Source organism: Eschscholzia californica, unplaced genomic scaffold (assembly GCF_041429995.1).
Source record: "Eschscholzia californica isolate CP2 unplaced genomic scaffold, dmEscCali1.0.p SCAF_3, whole genome shotgun sequence".
NCBI classification, from domain to species: Eukaryota; Viridiplantae; Streptophyta; class Magnoliopsida; order Ranunculales; family Papaveraceae; genus Eschscholzia; species Eschscholzia californica.
Window position 1 is genome coordinate 20,548,918 of NW_028238420.1, and position 16,576 is coordinate 20,565,493.

The 16,576-nt window shown below is 40.3% G+C and overlaps 1 long non-coding RNA gene across 1 annotated transcript; it reads right to left on the bottom strand.

Annotated features, from left to right (window-relative positions):
* Positions 1–14,201: 14,201 nt before the first annotated feature.
* Positions 14,202–15,739, bottom strand: LOC147548965 (uncharacterized). Its single transcript, XR_015237865.1, has 3 exons — positions 15,492–15,739; positions 14,769–14,844; positions 14,202–14,493 (listed from the first exon to the last, which is right to left on the bottom strand). It is a non-coding gene; the product is annotated as an uncharacterized LOC147548965 (long non-coding RNA).
* Between the last annotated feature and the right edge of the window lie 837 nt (positions 15,740–16,576).

The window sequence follows — 16,576 nt, forward strand, 5'->3', positions numbered from 1 at the left end:
TCGGCAATTTTCGTGAAAAGTGGGAACTAAGGATTGCCTTCAAACTCGTCGCCGAAGTTACCTTCAACATCGCTGATATATATCCTCATTACTTGGACGATCCGCTTTATGACAACACCAACTTGGGGGCAAGTTGTTCCGCAGCGGGGGAGTATGATGGAGACCATCTTCCTATTGGGCCTCACGGCCATGGTGATAGTGGGCCTCACGGTCAAGAAGCTACATTAGCGTAGTTTCTATAATTAAGTATTTAGGGTTTCCATAATTATGAGTCTTAGCAATCAAGGAAAGTATTATTAGTAGTTATCTTATTTCCTTATTTGAGTCTATCTAGGAAAGTACAATCTCTATATAAGAGAAGTCTAGTCTGTCTTTGTTAACCAGATCAGAGAATATTATCAACCAAGTTTATTATTAATTAAGTTATTAATCAAGTTTATTGTTATTTTATCAGTTTTATTTCGTTAGTTTAGTTTATTAACAATGGTGGATTCCATTACTTTTACGCTTCCGCAACAATCTACATCAGTTCCCATAACTGATGCACCCGAAAAGTTGCACACCCAAGCGGAGGTATCAAGTAGTAATCCGGCAAAGCCAGGATCGATCCAAGGATAGGAAAGTAGTTTGGATATTGAAGGGTCTTATTCGTCGGTTTAAGTGTTACTAGCTAACTTAGACTAAGACGGAAATAAGCGAAGATAATGTGAGGTTTATAATCGAATAAGCAATAAGAAAATAAAGTAAGTAAAACAAACTAAAATATCAATGTAAGAGGGCAAGAGAGATTCGAGAGAAGAGTTCGGAAGAACAAGAGTCGGGAGACGATAAGACTCGATTGGGGCAACAAATAAGTGAGAGAGGTGTCGAAGTCCGGGAATCCCTAATGATAAACTTACGACTATGTGTAGTCCGATTTGATGTGTCGAGGTACAATCTATATTCGACTCCTAAAGTAGATGTCTCTAAGTACTATGTATATCCCGAGATAATACTTAGTCAAACAAACGTCTAAATCGGTTCATCCCGAGTCATCGAAAGTGTCGTCTAGTCGCCTAAATATGTGAAGTGCATGACAAGACACATGAAATTATGACTTAGACTACGATCGATATCGAATACTTCGTTTCGTCTATTAACTATGCGAAGTGTTTGACAAGACACATGAAAATACGATCAAAACGATAATCGAAATAAATGAACATCAATTTATAATCAAAACATCAAATCATATTAAACATAATCACGAATTTATTACATTTCATCTCATATAATCGACACACTAAAGTTAGCTAAACATGGTGATTAAATAAGAAATGGAAAGAAGATGATGAGAGAATCCCCCTTTTTCAATGTGGTTCGAGGCTAAGATCGTCGGAAAATATGAGTCTTTAAGGTGCAGCCGATCTCCCCTTACCAAATTTTGGGTTCCCCATAGCGATCACCATCATCTTCTCCATCTATCACAAACCTCCATTAAAGCTAAACCCTAGCTTTCTCTCTCTAGCAATTTCTAACCCAAAATCAAATCAAACCATATAGGAAGCAAGCCAAGATGATGGGAAGTAAAAGCCCTAAAGTTTCGGATCAAGAAAGTGACCGGAAACTATAGCAAAATCCGGCCAAAGAATGGTGAAATTCCGGCCAAGAACCAAGAAGATCCGGCCAAAAAGCTTAGGTCCGGGCCAAAGGCTTCTTGAGTGCGCGTCCCGAGCTTGCTCCCGAGCTGCAGCCGCCTCCAAACCTGCTCGAGGCTGCTGTTCATGGCTGTACCGTGCGTGAAGCTTCCTTTAATGGTGCCGCTCGGGCTGCAGCTGCTGTTCCTGGCCAAATCCCGAGCTGCTCGTGCCGTTCTTTAGCTTCCCGTGCTGATGTTCGTGCACACTTCAAGACCCGAGCAGCAGCCATCTTCTTGTGCTCGTCCCGAGCTGCTGCCGGCCAAGACTAGGCCGGCCTTAGTGCTGGCCGGCCTAGCTTGGCCGGATCTTCCTCCTTTCTTCTCTCTTTTCTCTCTCTTTTAACCTTCAAAACTTTCTCAAGAACAAACCCTCAAGCTCTAGCCTCCTTTTTCTCTCTCTTCCTTCTTGCCTCCTTTCCAAAATTGAAGATGATGAATAGTGTTTTTGGCCCTCTCTTTTGACTCAAACCCTAGCAAAGTCAAGACTTGACTTTAACTCAAACTTGAGTCCATAAAGAGGGTGCCTCCAAAATCTCTTCCTTCTTTCATCTTCTTTGGGCTTGGGTTTTGTTCCTTCATATCTAGGCTCTTGGGTTTTAGACTTGGGCTTTAATCTTCACTTGGAAATCAAGGGGGGTGCCTTCATAGAATCTTTGTTTTAAGACCGAACCTCGACTTCTTTCTTTCACAACTTTCCCGTCCGAACTCGGAATGGACTTCCGTTTTCACCGTTAGACTCGTCTTTGACTCCTCTTCTCATTTGATTTGCTTGAAGTCTTTTTCTCTCGTTTTGGGCACATGAAATGATAGTGACAATTCGTTCCCCTTATTCCTATTTACATGTTTATCTCCAAAAATGATACCTAACAAGAAAAACACATAAAATATTATTGATAACACTCGATAAGGACTAATTAGTCTAAGTTAGGCTTTCCAAATGTGACATTTTCGTGTCACATCAATAACTCGCCCCCAAAAGGATCAATCAATATTCATTCTTTTACTGCAAAGAACACCCTGGATGTCTTCAGCGTTGGAGCGATTTTCGAACCCTTTGCAGGTTTTCCCCCCTTCAAGAATTAGACGAAAAGGAGCTTGGAGATCAATCAGGAACTTGGAGACCAGGAGCTTGGAGACCAGGAGCTTGGGAGACGAAAACAAGAGTAGGAACAAGGTGCATAAGCAAGAGCAGGAGCGAGGAGCAGGAGCGAGGAATGGAGAGGCAGAGCTGGAAGCAGCAGGAATCTTACCTCGCATAAGAGAATATACCATCATAACGGAGGGTGTCATGCATCGACTCCCTTTTTCATGATGCTATAACGAAAGGTCATTTTTTGACATCAGCATTTCGCGCTAGAAGCGGGGATCTCTCCAGCAAAACCGTCGATTCGGTAGAACTCGAATCCTTTTGTTTACTTTCAAAACTTACTGTTTTCTCTAGTCCCTCAGGCAAGTATGTCCTCAGAAGAACACACCCCCCGCAGATCCCAGAATAGGCTCATCCCAACGCAATCGAGCTCCTGGTTGAACTCGAGCAACTCAAGGCCGATGGGACGTGAAGAGAAGAGGAGATGACGTTGTTGATGTCAAAAAAAGGTTTTCCTTTAGATCAGCATGAAATAGGGAGTTGATGCATCACAGCCTCCGTTATGTGTGGTTGTTTTGTTAAGTTGAGTATTGTTCTGCTTAGTGCCTCCACTTCCTGCTCTGCTTCCTGCTCTACTTACTGCTCCGCTTCCTGCTACGCTTCATGCTCTGCTCCTTGCTCCTTGCTCCTTGCTCCTGCTCCTCGTTCCTAGTTTCTGTTCCTGTTCGTCTGCTCCCAAGGGGGGAAAACCTGCAAAGGGTTCAAAAACCGCTCTGACGTTCAAGCCAGTCAGGATGCTCTTTGCAGTAAAAGAATGAATATTGATTGATCCTTTTGAGGGGCGAGTTGTGGGAACTCTGAGTTTTGGGTGATCTCTTTGGGTTAAGAGATCGTGTCCTTTGAAGGACGATGTGGGGGGCCTTTTATAGGCGATGTTAGGCCGACTTTGATTAGTCTGGTCACAGTCGGCCTAACATTGCCTATAAAAGGCCCCACACATCGTCCCTCACAGGACACGATCTCTTTACTCTAGAAAGATCACAAGAAACTCAGAGTTCTCATAACTTGCCCCCCAAAAGGATCAATCAATATGCATTCTTTCACTGCAAAGAGCACCCTGATAGGCTTGAGCGTCGGAGCGGTTTTCGAACCCTTTGCAGGTTTTCCCCCCGGGAATAGACGAACAGGAGCAAGAGCAAGGAGTTGGAGCAAGGTGCAGGAGCAAGGAGCTGGAATAAAGAGCAGAAAGCAGAGCTGGAAGCAGGAACAGTAGGTTGAATAACACCCAACATAGCGGAATAATCATACATAACGGAGGCTGTCATGCATCAACTCCATTTTTCATGTTGATCTAACAGAAGGCCAATTTTTGACATCAGTAGAAGCTACCGTTCCATTCTGCTTGTCTTCCAAGAACTTAGAGCAGTTTGTCTTGCAATGACCCTTCCCTTTACAGTAGAAACATTTTGCATCAGAAGGTGGACTTTTGTCCTTGGTTTTAGCTATTCGTTTGCCTTTTCATTTGGACAGAGTTTTCTTCTTCTGTTTTCCACTATTCTTGAACCTTTTGTACTTCTGAATCATGAGAACATCCTTCGTCTGATCCACTTTTGCCACATCTTGTTCGGCCATCTGAAGCATCATATGAAGTTCCTCTTGAAGGAGTTGAAGGAGATGTCCTTCGACCAAGGTGACAATGCGAACAATTTGTCGGATAGGAAAATTGATGTGGAAGATCATCAAGTCCGATTGATTTAGGGATCGTAGAGTTGTAGCTAGAGACCAACTACGATCGTCGAATTACGAAGTAATTCGCGGCTAACTTCGATCGGATCCTACAACGGGTTATACATAAGAGTGACAAATTGATATAGGATATGACTAGTGGGAGTGAGATATAATCATGGGAGTGTCCCATAAACATATCTCATAGGCCTAAAAAGGAATTAGGCAAAGATAGTACAAAAAGGCCAAAAACAGGGTTTTTGGGCCTAGACCGGTTCGGGTACTTATAAGACTTGGATTGGGCTGAATTTTGGAGGGTTAGTTGCTGATATAATAAAAATTATATCTGCCAATTTTCGTGGTGTTTGGACACCTCCTCCTTAGGGAATTGAGAAAATACCAATAGTTGCTATTTTTGACTATTTCCCTAAATCTTATTCTAAAGGGTGTTTTAGGAAACCTAAAAGGAGGTGGATTCTTATTAGGGTTCTATATAAACACTCTTAGGGCAGAGAATAAGGTGTGGAATTTCTCTCTAAGCTTTCTTACTCTACCACATCAAGTAGAGAAGAGAAAGTGAGCTAATTCCCATTAACTATCTATCTAGTCAAGATGAAAGGAGTTCTTTTTCCAACCACCATTGGTGTGCTAGCTATACAACAAGGTGGGAGATCAAATTGATTGCTCGTGTCCCAAGTAGAGGAGCTACACTTGAAGCTCTTGGTCTTCTCATAAGCAATTGGAAAGGTTCGAGGGAAAACTAGCGAATATGGTATTTATCTTTCTAGTTTTAATTAATGATTATCATAGGCTTATGCATGTGATCCTGGGAATACTAGTGTAGACATTAGATGTCTTATTTCCGCTATAAACACTAGTAGAAGGGTGTAAAACCCAACAGTGGCGTGAGAGCCTCTTGCAATTAGCCTATCTTATCTAAGTTTTGGACCAATTCCATGCTTTTCTAGATAGATTATTGTGTTTAAAAGTGTTTTGAACACAAAATTTTGATTAATTTTGGATAAGATTCAAGTATTTGTCAAAAGATTTCAAAATTTGTTCTTGAAAAGAGTTTCAAAACCTAAAATTTTGATCCAAATTGGTTTGATTAAAAGAGTTGTTTTTAAGTTTTTGGAAACTTGTGAAAAACCAAATTTGGAAATTTAGAATTGTTCTAAAAAGAATTTGAGATATTTTAGAAGTGTTTCAAATTTTGGAAATAGCAATTTAGAATTGCAACACAAAAAAAAAAAAGGGAAACTATTGAGTTTTAGAAACTCAATAGGTCCGGCCAGGAAGTTTCCTGGCCGGACCAGTAGCCTGGAGGACGCGTCTGGGAGACGCATCCCAGATTACTGGTGGATGCGTCTGGGGACGCGTCCAGCTACTGGGTGGACGCGTCTTCCAGACGCGAACAGTAGCTTAACCAAGACGCGTCTGGGATGCGTCCAGTAGCTACCACCAGACGCGTCTAGGGTCCTGGGTGTCTCGGACTAGGTCCGAGACACCTAGTGCTGGTCCGGTCCAGCACTAGATGCGTCTAGGACGCGTCTGGTGCTTGGACTAGCGTCCTGGCTCTGACCAAGACGAGATCAGGCCTATTGGCCTCGGCCCGGACATGTAGGCCCTATGGGCCGTGCCATGTCCAGACCCTGTCCGAGCTCTTTTGTGGGCTTGGGCCGGGACTTGTCTAGGACTTGTCCCGGGCCTTTTAAGGCTTTTCGGACCACAAAAGGGACCATTATTCGAGTGGGAGTTTTATCCAAATTTTCTCCCGATTCCAATCCAAATATTTCCGAAATTAACCCGGGCCATTCAAGGCCCAAACGGAATTTCTCTTTAAAATCAGATTTTAAAATCAAACCAAGACACACCATTAGTCTAATCCTTTGATGTAGACTTAAGGTCTGTACATGACATATGGATGTCGACAAAAGTATCTCCCGGATATACATGCATATATAATTGATAGCCTTGAAATATATTATATGATTGTATGTGATGTGAATGCGGAAACTAGTATGGCCATAGAATTTATTTCTTATTCTTGTTTTAAGCACGGATGGATGCATGTTTTGTAATAATTTTAATTTCAAGTTTACACGATCTGCGAATCGTTTGAGTCTTGTAATTAGAGTTTAGGGCTTATGAGTCCATTGATGAAACTCAAGGAGGAAATCCAAAGGCGAGTGGGAGAAATCGATGGAGGTTCAAAGATGGAGATCTAAACGAACTAAAAGGCGAAACAAGAAGCAAACCAAAGGAGATTAGATCTTCTAGGTTAGGGCCATACTAGGATCCATATGTGCTTGATTTACTTTCTTGCGCGCATTTACTTATCTTTTACGCCTTATGTCGTGGATGTTAGTTAGGCTAATTAGTTCACTAAAACGAACGCCAGACTAGCGTAAAAGTCCCTAAAAGTAATTTTGAGTTTAGTGCCTATCCAAATTAAGACACTCTTTGCGCCCTTGTTCGAGGAAGGTGGGTCGGCCTTCGCAGAGTACCTCCTCTACCTTGGGACATTGCGGGTAGGCCTATAGAAGAGGCCTACATGTCTAAATGGTTCTACTCAACGAGATCAGCAAGAGAGTCTTGGATACTCGAGGCAAAAGGATGGATTTTACACTAAACATGTAATCCATCAACCGAGAATCATATGGTATGATCAGTGAAAGTGTTCACTCACCTAAATCAATGGGAATTAAGGGCAGGGCCCTAGTCCGCTTAATCCTTGAGAGATGGGATCTCGGAATCGCATTATTCATCTAGGGACACGTTTTATCTTGAATAATGTGGCAAAAACTTAGGACTTTTTGCAAAAATTATCGAATGTAATACTTAGCAAAATCCTTTTTCTGTTTCATGTAGTTTTACTATGGCAAAAATCAATCTTTTCAACCTATGTTCAATCCTTGATGAGGACAAATTGAACATGGATAACTTCCTTGATTGGGAAAAGAGATTGAGAAGTGTTCTCAAGTCTACAAACAAAGAAAGTGTACTGGATACCCCTATTCCAAGGATAACTGCGAACTCAAAGGTTGAGGAACAAAAGCAGGCCAAAAGTATCCGGATGAAATCAATTTCAGTAACTTGCCTTATGTTGGCCACCATGGAGCCTAATCTTCAAAAGAGATTCAGGAAAATGGATGCGCACACAATCATCCGTCGATTAAGGGACATGTCCCGAAACAAATCACGGTTGAGGAAGTACGGGACTTCCAAGGCGATCCGGAGAGGCATTGGAATGTCTGAATCAAAGAAAGAACTTCAACTGATTCAGAAGAACAAAAGGAAAAAGGAAGGAACTCACGATTCCGACCAAGGTATCTATGTTATCGAAGTTAACTTAGCAAATACATTTGATTCTCAATCCTGGGTATTCGATACCGGATGTGGTGCTCATATCATTTATGATGTGCAGGGCCTTAAGGGAATCAAGTATTTATCTGGAAGGGAGCTTGTCCTACGAGTAGCAAATAGAGCAACGGTTGCTGCGAAAGCTGTAGAAACATTCAGTCTATCTTTAGAAACTGGTCTAGTTTTAGAACTTCATAATTGCTATTATGTACCCTCTATTTCTAGAAACATTATCTCTGTCTCAGAATTAGACAAAGAGGGATATCACCTATTAATAAAAAACCAGCGTTGTTCTTTATACAAAGGTGAAATGTTTTATACCAGTGCTAAGCTATACAACGGTCTCTATATTACGAATATTGAGAACGAAGTCTTTAACATAGAAACCAATAGGCTACGGTCAGATGATTCAAATCCAAGTTACCTTTGGCATTGTCGTTTGGGTCACATTAACATGACACGCATGAAGAAGCTCCATGAGCATGGACTTCTAGGTTCGTATAATTTAGAATCATATGACACATGCGAATCATGTTTAATGTGTAAAATGACGAGGTCTTCTTTTAAAGGAAAAGGAGACCGAGCCAAAGAACCTTTGGAACTCATACATACGGATGTATGCGGACCAATGAGTACTCCGGCGAGAGGTAACTATGGCTACTTCATCACGTTCACGGATGACTTCACTCGTTATGGTTACATATACTTGATGAGGCATAAGTCCGAATCGTTTGAAATGTTCAAACAATTTCAGAACGAAGTAGAGAATCAACTTGGCAAGAAAATAAAAGCCATTCGATCCGATCGAGGTGGTGAATATTTGAGTCAAGAATTTGACGATCATCTTAGGAGTTGTGGTATAGTATCTCAACTCACTCCGCCAGGAACACCCCAGATGAATGGTGTTTCTGAAAGGAGATATCGCACCTTGTTAGACATGGTTCGATCTATGATGAGTTTAGCAAATCTTCCAAACACGTTCTGGGGGTATGCTCTAGAAACGGCTGCTTTCACACTTAACCGAGCTCCGTCAAAAGCTGTAGAAAAGACGCCATATGAGTTATGGTGTGGAAAGGTTCCAAAGCTGTCTTTTCTCAAAGTCTGGGGATGCGAAGTTTATGTAAAACGTTTACAAGGAGACAAACTCGCACCTAAATCAGACAAATGTCTCTTTGTGGGCTATCCAAAAGAGACAAGGGGTTACTACTTCTACCACGAATCTGAGAACAAAGTGTTTGTTGCTCGAGATGGTGTCTTCCTTGAAAAGGAATTCCTTTCCAAACAGACAAGTGGGAGAAATGTAGATATCGATGAAATTCGATATGAGCAACAAATAAACACAGATATAGAGATATCAAGAGGTCTAGCGGCTCCTATCTATACACAAAGTATGGAAGAGGAGAATGAGGTCGAGATAGTACCTCCCGCTCAAGTCGAATTAAATTCGCAGGAGACATCTCAACTAGTTGAGAACACTCCAAAAGTTGCTCAGGCCCCTCGTAGATCTCAAAGGCTCCAGGAATTATCTCAGAAAACAGATATCCTACTGTTAGAAGATAATGAGCCGAGTACCTACAACCAAGCTATGACGAGCCCCGACTTCGAAAAATGGCTAAAGGCCATGAGATCGGAAATGGATTCCATGTCAGAAAATCAAGTATGGAACTTGATCAATTTGCCCGATGGAGCAACACCAATCAGATGCAAATGGGTTTTCAAAGTAAAAAACTGACAAGGATGGAAACGTTAGCGTTTTCAAAGCTAGACTCGTGGCAAAAGGTTACAAACAGATTCATGGTATAGACTATGATGAAACCTTTTCACCTGTCGCAATGCTTAAATCCATTCGGATCATTCTAGCAATTGGAGCTCATTATGATTATGAGATTTGGCAAATGGATGTCAAAACCGCCTTCTTGAACGGACACTTGGAAGAGGATGTGTACATGACACAACCCGAAGGTTTTGTAGATTCCAAAAATGCTGGAAAAGTTTGCAAGCTTAAGAAATCCATTTATGGACTCAAGCAAGCAAGCCGGAGTTGGAATCTTCGATTCGACGAGAAAATCAAAGAATTTGGATTTCTCAAGAATGCAGAAGAATCTTGTGTTTACAAGAAGGTTAGTGGGAGCGACCTAGCTTTCTTAGTCCTTTATGTCGATGACATATTAATCATAGGAAACAATATTCCGATGTTGGAATCAGTTAAAGACTGGCTTCGGAAATGCTTCTCTATGAAGGACCTAGGGGAAGCAGAATACATATTGGGAATCAAGATCTATAGAGATAGATCAAGGAGGATGATCGGACTTAGTCAAGAAACTTATATAGATAAGATTCTTCAACGGTTCGAGATGACAAACTCCAAAAGAGGATTCCTTCCCATGTCACATGGTATGGTGCTTAGCAAAGATCAGTGTCCTAAGAGTCCTGATGAGCTAGCACACATGATGAAAGTACCCTATGCTTCGGCAATAGGATCAATCATGTACGCCATGATCTGCACTCGCCCAGACGTCTCATATGCTTTGAGCATGTGTAGCCGTTACCAATCAAATCCAGGCCAAGCGCACTGGCACGCCGCCAAGAATATCCTAAAGTACCTGAAAAGGACTAAGGATCATTTCCTGGTATATGGCGGGGAAGATACACTACAGGTTGTAGGCCATGTGGATGCAAGCTTTCAAACGGATAGAGACGACTTCAAATCACAATCTGGGTTCGTCTACTGTCTGAATGGAGGAGAGGTATGTTGGAAAAGTTCCAAGCAGAGCACAGTTGCAGACTCTACCACTGAAGCAGAATACCTAGCGTCCACGGAAGCTGCAAAGGAAGGAGTTTGGATCAAGAAGTTCATGATAGAACTTGGTGTCGTACCTGGCATAGAAGAGGGCGTAACTCTCTATTGTGACAACAACGGAGCAATAGCCCAAGCCAAGGAACCAAGAGCGCACCAAAAAATCCAAACATATCCAAAGGAAGTACCACTTGATTAGAGAAATCATAGAAAGAAAAGATGTGGTAATTTGCAAGGTTCATACGGATGATAACGTTGCAGATCCGTTGACCAAACCGTTACCTCAGCCCAAACATGATTCACACATGAGGGACATTGGTATAAAGCGCATTGGGGAATGGAAACAAATGTAATTTGGATTCATAAAAGAGTTTATGTGCCTAATTACTTACATTCGATAAATAAAATAAAAGGAATTTTATTTTGTCCTTAAACTTTGGTTTGGTATTTTAAGAGACAGTCCACACGATAAAGAAAACTCTCCGAGTAGGCTTTTGTCAGATACGTGATCTGATGAATGAAACCCTACTAAGTGAACTTGGAGTGATTCATTATCAATTCCCTAGTCCAGGTCATTGCATGGACAACAATGACTTACGAAGACTAGTACGGGAATCGATGGGATAGCGCAGTTTCATGGGCTATAGGAATAGTGTATTCGATTCGACTACGTGAGTGCATAATAAGGATTATACGTTGGAATAACCCTCAACATGAGAAGTTCATCCAAAGAATGATGAAATCGTCAAACTTCTCATAAAGACAAGATTGAAGAGATTCCTCAAAACATGAGTGCTCAGCTCATCTTATGTAAGGAATGTCTGACTTTGGTTCCGTTAAGCGCCGCGCCGTAAAAGGAGGTTATAAAAGAGGATACTGGAAGGACAGGATAGACATAAAATTGAGTGGGAGCGCAAGAATGGATTATGTCCTCCTAACCATGTTAGGATGCAGTGTCCTCGGGCCACTTGACGAGCAACAACTGAAAATGCATGGCCGTGCTAAAATGGATTAAAAGTTAATCATTTGTTTTGACAGTTGTACTCGAGATCAAGAAATTCTGAATGACGTGACGTATCAGATGGGATACTAAGTGACATGGGAATCAAGCATTGTACTTGTTCTAAGTCCAAGTGGGAGTGTAAAGGAGTTGAAGGAGATGTCCTTCGACCAAGGTGACAATGCGAAAAATTTGTCGGATAGGACAATTGATGTGGAAGATCATCAAGTCCGATTGATTTAGGGATCGTAGAGTTGTAGCTAGAGACCAACTACGATCGTCGAATTACGAAGTAATTCGCGGCTAACTTCGATCGAATCCTACAACGGGTTACACATAAGAGTGACAAATTGATCTAGGATATGACTAGTGGGAGTGAGATATAATCATGGGAGTGTCCCATAAACATATCTCATAGGCCTAAAAAGGAATTAGGCAAAGATAGTACAAAAAGGCCAAAAACAGGGTTTTTGGGCCTAGACCGGTTCGGGTACTTCTAGGACTCGGATTAGGCTGAATTTTGGAGAATTAGTTGCTGATATAATAGACATTATATCTGCCAATTTTCGTGGTGTCTGGACACCTCCTCCTTAGGGAATTGAGAAAATACCAATAGTTGCTATTTTCGACTATTTCCCTAAATCTTATTCTAAAGGGTGTTCTAGGAAACCTAAAAGGAGGTGGATTCTTATTAGGGTTCTATATAAACACTCTTAGGGCAGAGAATAAGGTGTGGAATTTCTCTCTAAGCTTTCTTACTCTACCACATCAAGTAGAGAAGAGAAAGTGAGCTAATTCCCATTAACTATTTATCTAGTCAAGAAGAAAGGAGTTCTTTTTCCATCCACCATTGGTGTGCTAGCTATACAACAAGGTGGGAGATCAAATTGATTGCTCGTGTCCCAAGTAGAGGAGCTACACTTGAAGCTCTTGGTCTCCTCATAAGCAATTGGAAAGGTTCGAGGGAAAACTAGCGAATAAGGTATTTATCTTTCTAGTTTTAATTAATGATTATCATAGGCTTATGCATGTGATCCTGGGAATACTAGTGTAGACATTAGATGTCTTATTTCCGCTATAAACACTAGTAGAAGGGTGTAAAACCCAACACCTCTAGTGTCTTGTCCCGTCCATTCATGTGGTAGTTCATCTTGAACTGATTGAATCCACTATGAAGGGAGTAAAAGATAGTATCGGTAGCCGCTTCTTGGCTAGAATGAAAACTCAATTTAGCCAGCTTACCAATAAGCCTGATCATCTGACGAACATGACGCCCAACTGGTTTTCCTTTCTCAAGGCGCATGTCCAGTAACGTCCCGAAGGTTTCATACCTCTCCAATTTCGATTGCTTCAGGTACATCTCCCTAAGTTGTTGAATCATGGAGCAGGCATCCATGTCTATGAACTGCACTTTGAGAGCGGGTCCCATGGTTGCCAACATCAGGCACGTTACCGATTCTGTCCTTTTCTGTACTGTCTTTTCATGTTCCTTTTCTTCATGGGTCGAACTGGCCTCCAATATTGGAATCGGAGTGTCTAGCACACTTTGCTTGCCTTCCATCCTGAGAACTATTCCCAAGTTCCTCTCCCATTCGAGGAAGTTGTGGTCATTCAGCTTCTTTTTGTCGAGAAGTGAGCGAAAGTTGAAGTTCTCTTTTGTCATCTTAAAACTACTTGAAAGAATTTGCAAAGTTTTTAAACTCGTTATCGTTTTCGGAAAAATTCAGTTTTCCCACATTATTCAATAAAATTGTCCCTAATTGAACAACGGGATTCCAGATCCTAGTAATCTGAAGTCAAGCGGACTAGGGCCCTTTCCTCAACTCCGTCGTCCTAGGTGTGCACACTACTTCACTGATCATATTCTTATGACTATTGGTTGATAGATTGGAATGAATGCTAGATCTATCCTTTTGCCTCGAGTATCCAAAACTTTTTTGCTGATGTCATTGAGTGGAACCATTAGACATGTAGGCCTCTTCTATAGGCCTACCCGCATTACCCCGAGGTGGAGATGGCACCTTGCTAAGGTAGACCCACCATCACGAACAAGGGATCAACGAGTGTCTTGTTATAGATAGGCACTACAGTCAAAATTACTTTTAGGGACCTTTTACGCTAAGTCTGGTATGTTTTATAGTGAAGTAGCCTAACTAACATCCACGACATAAAGCGGAAATAATAAGTAAAATGCCACTACAAAAAATATTGTCATTAGCGACTAAAGAAAATCGTCCCTAAAAGCCTAAAAACCGTCCCAAAATAATCCCTAAGGACAGTTTTTGTCCGTCCCAGTAAGTAGCGTCCCAAATAGTTTTCGAGACAGATATAGGGACAGTTGGCCTCTGAACCTAAAAAGTGTAGGGACAGAAACATTCCGTCCCTAGTAAGTATGTGGGACAAACAGGTTTTTTCCTACTAAAAAATTGGGACAGATTTAAACCGTCCCTACTAGTATTAGTATTTCAAAAAAACATATCGCTAATTTGCTAAATAAATTTGTAGACTATTAATTCATTGATTCACATCAAATAAACTTAACAATACATTCTTTAAGTAAAATGTGTAAAAAAAATACCATTTATATTATGGAAATAGAATTCTATTAATAAATACAGTACCTACAAGTTAATCATTTTTATATGTCTAACCCACCAAATACGAACTAACTACAGTCGAGACATACAACAACAACTATTACGTCCATAATTGTGCCTTCAGCTTGAATATCCATCACAATATGTCGTTCGTTTTTTCCGCATGTAATTGTGATTTAACATCAGTCTCTTTTTATCCTTATAACCCGCTCTTTGAGTTCTTATAAATTTGTTGTTCATTCATCCCTGTTTTGCACCAAAGTTAAGTTAGAAACAACATAGATAAGCTTCCCAAGTTCCTACAAAAGAATCTAGTTCATATCAAAAGCTGAACCAGATTGCATAAATAAGGCCCACAAGTTCCAACACAATCAACAACTGATCACATTGAAATGCCAATCAGAAAAACATAACTTTATCTGCTCATAGTTTATCTAACAACAAAATAAAAATATGTTCACATACTCCTGTCTTCATATAGATATGTATATATTAGAGAGAGGGAGAGAGAGAAAACATACAACAGAAATGGAATAATGCTAGGGACAAAGAAACCGGAGCCTCACTGCCATATAAATATGTATTGTTGGAGTCAAGCTGCAAGCGTTTACATGCCATTAACAAAATTTCAGTCATGCAAGTGCTCACAACTAAGCTAACACATATAGAAGTACTCGTGAAAGTAGAAGTTACATATCACTTGTAGTCTAATGGTGAAATATAATAGACTTTTTCGAAACCACTACTTGGAAAGTTAGGATTGGAAAAGGTATAAGTAAGAACATTCAATCATTTTAAGCACTGAACTAAGTTGACTAAGATAAGTTTGACATGTCAGTAGGATAAAGCTCGAGCACTATAAGACCGAGGTAAGAACAAGTTTGGGCAAGTTGAATAGTCTTCTATGTCATTTTGATGCTGAATGCCTATTTATATATCTACCTAAATGACTTGGTACTAAATTTTCAATGTGCATGCTCCAGACACCCAAACGCACGGTTGTCGCTTTGAAAGACTACAGTCAAAATACCAAACCCCATGAAACTTGTAGCCCAAATCAAAATCTTTATATGACATTAGATGTGGGGAGATTCGTAGGAATCATACTAATGTAACTAACCAACAAGTAGCTAGTCAATGAAAACTCTTTCGCAGTCGTGTACCTCTATCTATCCACGAATTTTCGTATTTGATTCTTATATTGATGTCTAAGTCATATACGAAGAAATGAAGTTCGACCTTACCTAACGTTGCTGGAGTTAAAATATCATCCCTTATAATCAAGAAAGTTCCTAATAGAATTAATAGCAGTAGAATAGTCTTCAAGGAGTATTCTTTCTTCTCCAAGTTGTCTTTATGAATAGTGCCCTCTCCAACTCTGGGTTACTGATCTCCAACTAAAACTCGAGATCATGTCATCCGCTTGTTGTTGATTTGCTAGTAGATTTACATTTGCATACCTGCAAGTTAATGAATATAAAGCAAATGTGCCACCTACAATGAAAATAATAAAGAATAATACTTAAGATTACGCTAATAGAGCAAAAGGTTTAGCGAAATTGATCCGGATAGAAAAGGATATTCCTTTGGTCCAACCCCATAATCTACAAAAAAATAAATTACTTGAGTACCCAAGTAGAGAAACTATAAGTACCACTTTACATGAATAAAACAAAAGTCGTTCTCAAATTCTTTATCATAATCAACTACAAAATCTACTTCAAAACAAGCAAAACATACTCATAAGAGAAAATGAAGTACTACAAGTATAAAAAGTAAAGTTAGTACCTATGAATGAAGACTTTGAGCATCATAATACATTAATACCCATGGCTTCAACATTAAAAGAATCAACTCTTTTAGGTTTCTTCACAAGTTTCCTTCTAATAGACCCTTGTGCGTCTCTATAATTTTCATCTCCCATTAATAACCAGGGAGGAGACTCTGAATCTGATTCACTTCCATCTACCAGTTTTGACTCTACTTGAACTAACCTAACATTCTCTTCAACAAATACTCTCTCCTCTCCACTTTCCATCTCTTCTTCTTCTACCTTAAAAGTCCCAAACCTCAAACCTCTAACTTGTGACAGTAATTCCAGAAACCCATTCCTCAAATCAACAATTCATCAAAACCCAACCCCCAAAAATCCATCTTCTCAAAGAAACTTGGTAAAAAATCAGCAAATTAAGTACTACCCTTTTCTTCAAATGTCTTCTGTAGTAAGTATCACCTTCTTGAGTGTCTTATTAATCGCTTCTTTTCCTACCCATAGAGAATATCCATTCAATCGTCAATCAATATATAGGACCGTGGTTACAAACTCCCT